Source organism: Bos indicus x Bos taurus, chromosome 2 (assembly GCF_003369695.1).
Source record: "Bos indicus x Bos taurus breed Angus x Brahman F1 hybrid chromosome 2, Bos_hybrid_MaternalHap_v2.0, whole genome shotgun sequence".
NCBI classification, from domain to species: domain Eukaryota; kingdom Metazoa; phylum Chordata; class Mammalia; order Artiodactyla; family Bovidae; genus Bos; species Bos indicus x Bos taurus.
In genome coordinates, this window is record NC_040077.1 from 28,914,239 (window position 1) to 28,921,487 (window position 7,249).

Below are 7,249 nucleotides of genomic sequence, written 5' to 3' on the forward strand. Positions count from 1 at the left end.
ACCAGCACTGATGAGGGAAAGGACTGACAGTCTTTGAATTAGTTTCATTTGTTAAATTTCAACCTTTTAAGAGTCAGGAATCTGAAAATAAAGCATAGAGGAAATGTTCCAATTTATTATGATGGAATTTGGGTTTTCAGGAAGCAGAAACACCATTTTTATTTACAAACAGCTCTTAGGTATTGAAAATATTGGATTGCTTTTTGCAGTTCACATACAAACAAAACACCGCTGTGGTATATTTGTAAGGAAGAAAGTGCTCTCTTGTTTAAAGAAAGTGAGAGAGGAAGGGGTGATAAGGCATTCTAGAGAGAATAAAGTGCACTTGGCAGAAGGAAGAGCAGGCCAGGAAAGGAGTCACCTCACATGCTCCTGAGAGAATCATATTCGGTGTCCTTTGCTGCCACTCTCCTTACTCAGCACAACCTGGAGACCTGACCCGGAAGGAAGTGGGAGAACTCGCCTAGAATTGCAATTTAGCTCCATAATGCCAACATCTAATACTGTCTAAGTAAACATAAACCAGGCAGCATCCTTATCTTTCCTCTCTTCTATTATTTGCCTCTGATAGGCTTACTGTGTACACTAATGGCCTCACAGGAAGCCCAAATAAAGAGAAAAATCAGCCTTAAAGAAATCACTTGACTCACATATTGTTTATTTCATACAAATGCTTACAAGTAAGCCATTCATATTGTTTACTAATAAAGACTAGTATATACATTACATTTTTCCATATACAATATTCCATATACATGTACTTTCTAATAAAAATAGGTCAAGGAGTGATATTCCAACTGATTAACTCTAGGAAAAAGCTTCAGAAACAGTGTTCTTGTACACCCAACAGATTTTTCAGGGCCAGGAGCCAATACAATCTAATTAGTTTACAATAGTGCTGTCCAGTGTGGGAGCTACTAGACACGTGATCAATCATTCAAAGTTTCAGTTTTAGTTTTGTCACTCAGTCATGTCTGACTCTTTGCAACCCCATGGGCTGCAGCAACGCCAGGCCTCCCTGTCCATCACCAACTCCCGGAGTCTACCCAAACTCATGTCCATTGAGTCAGTGATACCATCCAACCATCTCATCCTTTGTCATCCCCTTCTCTGCCTGCCCTCAATCTTTCCCAACATCAGGGTCTTTTAAAATGAGTCAGATGGCCAAAGTATTGGAGTTTCAGCTTCAACATCAGTCCCTCCAATGAACACCCAGGACTGAACTCCTTTAGGATAGACTGGTTGGATCTCCTTGCAGTCCAAGGGACTCTCAAGAGTCTTCTCCAACACCACAGTTCAAAAGCATCAATTCTTTGGTGACAGCTTTCTTCATAGTCCAACTCTCATATCTATACACGATTATTGGAAAAACCATAGCCTTGACTAGACAGACCTTTGTTGACAAAGTAATGTCTCTGCTTTTTAATATGTTGTCTAGGTTGGTCATAACTTTTCTTCCAAGGAGTAAGTGTCTTTTAATTTCATGGCTGCAGTCACCATCTGCAGTGATTTTGGAGCCCAAAAAATAAAGTCTGACACTGTTCCCACTGTTTCCCCATCTATTTGCCATCAAGTGATGGGACCAGATGCCATGATCTTCCTTTTCTGAATGCTGAGCTTTAAGCCAACTTTTTGACTCTCCTCTTTCACTTTCATCAAAAGGCTCTTTAGTTCTTCTTCACTTTCTGCCATAAGGGTGGTGTCATCTGCATATCTGAGGTTATTGATTTTCTCCTGGCAATCTTGATTCCAGTTTGTGCTTCATCCAGCCCAACGTTTCTCATGATGTACTCTGCAGATAAGTTAAATAAGCAGGGTGACGATATACAGCCTTGACGTACTCCTTTTCCTATTTGGAACCAGTGTGTTGTTCCATGTCCAGTTCTAACTGTTGCTTCCTTACTGCATATAGATTTCTCAAGAGGCAGGTCATGTGGTCTGGTATTCCCATCTCTTTCAGAATTTTCCGCAGTTTGTTGTGATCCACACAGTCAGAGGTTTTGGCATAGTCAATAATGCAGAAATAGATGTTTATCAGAAACTCTCTTGCTTTTTCGATGATCCAGCGGATGTTGGCAATTTCATCTCTGGTTCCTCTGCCTTTTCTAAAACCAGCTTGAACATCTGGAAGTTCACGGTTCACATATTGCTGAAGCCTGGCTTAGAGAATTCTGGGCATTACTTTGCTAGCATGTGACATGAGTGCAATTGTGCAGTAGTTGAGCATTCTTTCGCATTGCCTTTCTTTGGGATTAGAAAGACAACTGACCTTTGCCAGTTCCATGGCCACTGCTGCGTTTTCCAAATTTGCTAGCAAAAGTTTCCTTGATTAAAATGAAATAAAATTGAAAGTTCATTTCATCAGTTGCACTAGGCACATTTCAATACTTAATTTCTACATGTGGCTGGTGGCTATGTATTAGACATTGCAGTGATAGCACATTCCTATTATTGCAGACAATTCTATGCTGATTTAGAGCATGGGATTTTAACACAGCTTTGATGCCAACTAAACTCTGTGACCTGACAAATTTCATACATTGTTTATGTTTCACTTTACTTCTCTATAACTAAATGGGACTCAGTTTACCTACTTTAAATGGTGGTTGTGAAGATTAAATGACTGTGTGTGTGTGTGTGTGTGTGTGTGTATAATACTCAGGAGCTTCCTTAATGGCTAAGTGATAAAGAATTTGCCTACCAATGCAGGACATGCGGGTTCAGTCCCTGGGTTGGGAAGATCCCCTGGAATAGGAAAGGGCAACCCATCCAGTATTCTTGTCTAGGAAATCCCATGGATAGAGGAGCCTGGTGGGCTACGGTCCACTGGGTCGCAAAACAGTAGCACATGACTTAGCAACTAAATGACAACCATATATAATACACGTGAAGGTCCAAATCTAGGAAAAATATTTCTTTAAAAATTATCATTATTATTATTATGAATTTATCCTGCATATGGTTAAGAAAATGGCACTGGACCTATAATCACAACAGTTCAATTTTAGTCGTGAGGATATTGACCTACAAGGTAAATACAGTAATCTTTACTTTTTATTTGAATATAGAAGCTAATGATGCTATCATGGTTTTAGTCTTTCAAAATATTGTCAGTTACTCAAAGACAGGACTTGTAGCTTTGTATTTTCTCTTCTTACTCAAAACTGCCTGCTTTCTCTTTCCATTGTAGTGATAGGTTTCTTCACTTGTTTCTTTAAGTTTAATTCAAGAAAATATTTCTTCAAACTTTCACCTTTTGGCCCTTTCAGGAAAGAAATATATTTGATTTAAATACATAAATAAAATTATTTTTTCCATATTTTCTAGTGTTCGTTGTTGTTGTTTAATTGCTAAGTCATGTCTGACTGTTTTGCGATCCAAAGCACTGTAGCCCTCTAGGCTCCTCTGTCCATGGGATTCTCCAGGCAAGAATACTGGAGTGGGTTGCCGTTTCCTCCTCCAGGGGATCTTCCTGACCCAGAGGTCAAACCCGCATCTTCTGCATTAGCAGGTGGGTTCTTCACCATTGACCCATCTTGGAAGCCTTCCTTTAGGTTACTTGCTTTCAATGTGGCTACCAGAAAAGCTGAATTTGGTTTTGCATCTCCTTGCTTCTGTCATCGTTCCCTGTTATTGAATACTTTTGAAACAACACTTACTAGTTGAGAAGGATTCATTTCAAATACACAGTCTGACTTCTACATTTTTTAAATCTCTGGGGCACTTTGCATGATGAGGGTCATATTTATCATCGTTACATTCTCAGGGACCTCCAGGTCTGTTTGCATGTAGCACCTATAAGCATGTTGTGGATCACAGCAAACTGTGGAAAATTCTTCAAGAGATGGAAATATCAGACCACCTTACCTGCCTTCTGAGAAATCTGTATATAGGTCAAGAAGCAACAGTTAGAACTGGACATGAAACAATAGACTGGTTCCAAGTTGGGAAAGGAGTACATCAAGGCTGTATACTGTCACCTTGTTTATTTAACTTATATGCAGAGTATATCATGTAAATTGCCAGGCTGGATGAAGCACAAGTTGGAATCAAGATTCCCGGGAGAAATATAAATAACCTCAGATATGCAGATGACACCACATTTCTGGCAGAAAGCAAAGAGGAACTGAGGAGCCTCTTGATGAAAGTGAAAGAGGAGAGTGAAAAAGTTGGCTTAAAACTCAACATTCAAAAGACTAAGATCATGGCATCTAGTCCTATCACTTCATGAGAAATAGATGGGGAAACAGTGGAAACACTGACAGACTTTATTTTCCTGGGTTCCAAAACCACTGCAGATGGTGACTGCAGCCATGAAATTAAAAGATGTTTACCCCTTGGAAGAAAAGTTATGACCAACCTAGATGGCATATTAAAAAGCACAGACATTACTTTACCAACAAAGGTCCGTCTAGTCAAAGCTATGGTTTTTCCGTATGGTTGTAAGAGTAGGACCATAAAGAAAACTGAGGGCCGAAGAATTGACACTTTTGAACTGTGGTGCTGGAGAAGACTCTTGAGAGTCTCTTGGGCTGCAAGGAGATCCAACCAGTCCATCCTAAAGGAAATCAGTCCTGAACATTCATTGCAAGGACTGATGCTGAAGCTGAAGCTCCAATACTTAGGCCACTTGATGTGAAGAACTGACCCATTGGAAAACACCCTGATGCTGGGAAAGACTGAAAGCCGGAGGAGAAGGGGATGACAGAGGATGAGATTTTGGATGGCATCACCAACCCGATGGCCATGACTTTGAGTAAGCTCTGGGAGTTGGTGATGGACAGGGAAACCTGGCGTGCTGCAGTCCATGGGGTCACAGAGAGTCAGACATGACTGAGTGACTGAACTAAACTGAACTGAACTGAGCTGAACCTAAAAGCTTGATAAATTCTTTCCAGAAACTCTGATGGATCCTCAGTTGGTTTGTTTTTTCTCCTGAATTTTTAAAGCTCCTCTGTCTATGTATCCTTTGGGTTTTCATTCGACCTCCAGACCGTAATATGGTAGTTCTCTGACTCCTTTTGCTCCTGATGCGATAGCGTAAATGCTTCTATATATGGAATCGCATCTCTTTTCTCTGCTCTTTTGCAAAACACTTTTGTGAGATTGTATGATAGCTGAGTGGAGGTTGGGAAGATCCCCTGGAGAAGGAAATGGCAACCCACTCCTGTATTCTTGCCTGGAAAGTCCCACGGACAGAGAAGCCTGGCGGCTACAGTCCATAAGGGTCACAAAGAGTTGGACATGACTGAGCGACAGCATGCAATGTTCCCATTGAGAACAATTAGAAAAGTTGAATCAATTACAAAAAAAGTATATTAAAAGCATCAAGGATCAGCCAAACATAAGGACTAGAGGGAGTACCTTCCAAGAAATATGATTTTTCAAGTGTGAGCTAAGAATCTGAAGCTGTCCCTGGAGGTTATTTTTCATTTCTAGATGCAGATGAAGCTGACAATCCAGGCTAACTCAGGAAGAGCACTGAGGCTGAGGGACAAAAGAACAACAATAGTTTTGGCAGTTGCACGGGACTGGGATAACAAAACTGGAGAGGAGCAGGACCTCAGATTTATTTTGCTCCTCAAGACATTGGCTAAGTTTCAAAATTTCACAAGACAGCAGGCTATAGTCATAAGCCCAAACACAGAAAAGTGGGATAGCCTACATTTTCATGATCTACTAGGAGGGCAGGAGACAGCTCAAATCCTCAAAGGAAAGGGGAATTGACTTTTAAATAATCTTCAATAACTGCTTTGTCTCTGGGGGTGCTTGATAGTGCAGACTGAACTGGAGCTGAGTGAGGATCCTGTCTCAGCCCCTAGAAGACGGAAGACAGATGAAACAGCAAAGGAGGGACCAGTTTAGGCATAGGGTGAGAAAATTAATGACTTGAATTGACTTAACAAGAGCCAGTCTCTCTTCCTCAATTTACCAAACTCAGAAGCTTCACGGGGTGTGTCACTACATATCCAAGCTGAAGACCTTTGAAAAGTAGAGCAGAGATAGGATCTGACAGATTCTCCATAAAAACTTAAAGTAGTCAGCCTCTCTACTTCCTCTGCTCTGTCTGCCTAGCAGAGGAGAGGCTGACCTCTCTGATTAAAGTATATCATCTGGAGGTGTTTAAACCTTTGTTTTTTGAAAACACAATGCTTGACTTTCAACTAAAAAAAAGTACTTGGCATGAGAAGAGACAGAACATTGTCTCTACTTACAAAAGGGAAAAAAGCAGATATTAATAGATGGTTAATTACATAATAAGGACTTTAAAACAATCATGATTTCTATATTTAAGAAAATACAGGAAATATCACAAGATGTATATAAAAATATGGAGAATTTTGCAATAAAGTCAAAATTACAAAATAATAATGAAATGGACATTCCAGTGCTGAAAATACAGTATCAGAATTTAAAAACTTGAGGGATAGTTCAACACCAGATGGGAGACAGTGAAAGACAAGATTAATAATCTGGAAGACAGGTGAATAAAAAATAGAAAGGTTTTGTTTGGATATTTTATATTGAATATCAAAAAGTGTTCATGAGATTTTCTGTAGACATATGCTATTGTTGAATCATGTAACTACCGTTCATTAAAATGTAAGCCTTTTTTTTGCATATGTTACTGACAAGCCACATTACATTCTCTTATTTTTTAAAAATTTATGCCTAAGTGAATGGTAATGGCACCATCCCATTAGTCCAGCATGCTTCTGCCATTTACCATAGTTTTCTCTTCACAAACTGCAATATATGTTTTATCTAAGTGAATGATAAAGAATATTGAACAGAAAAGAACCACTGACATATTTAAAGTCATAGTGCTGCTAACGACCTCCTTCTGAGGGGAAACTGATGTATGAGTTTAGGTTCATTTATGTATATACAATTGTATTGTTCTTGGTGGTTTGATATAAAATGTATTGATTAGGAGATTTCAAAATTCTACGTGCTTCTTTACTGGGTCATCAGTTATCTTGAATTTATTCCCTTATTCTACTTTTCCTGGTACCATTTGTTGGTTGAAGACTATTATCCTTGACAAAAAGTATAGACACTCTCTGGGAATTCATTTGGCTCACTTTCTTTTCTTGTTCATTAATAGTACAAATTTCCAAGAAAAGCAGTGAATCTTTTTTTCTTTAATTTTCTCTTAATAAATATAGACTTTATGAAAAAGAATTGTATCAGAGTGATTTACATATATTTTCTTTTATTGTTACAAAAACACCAAGATTTTTGGTAT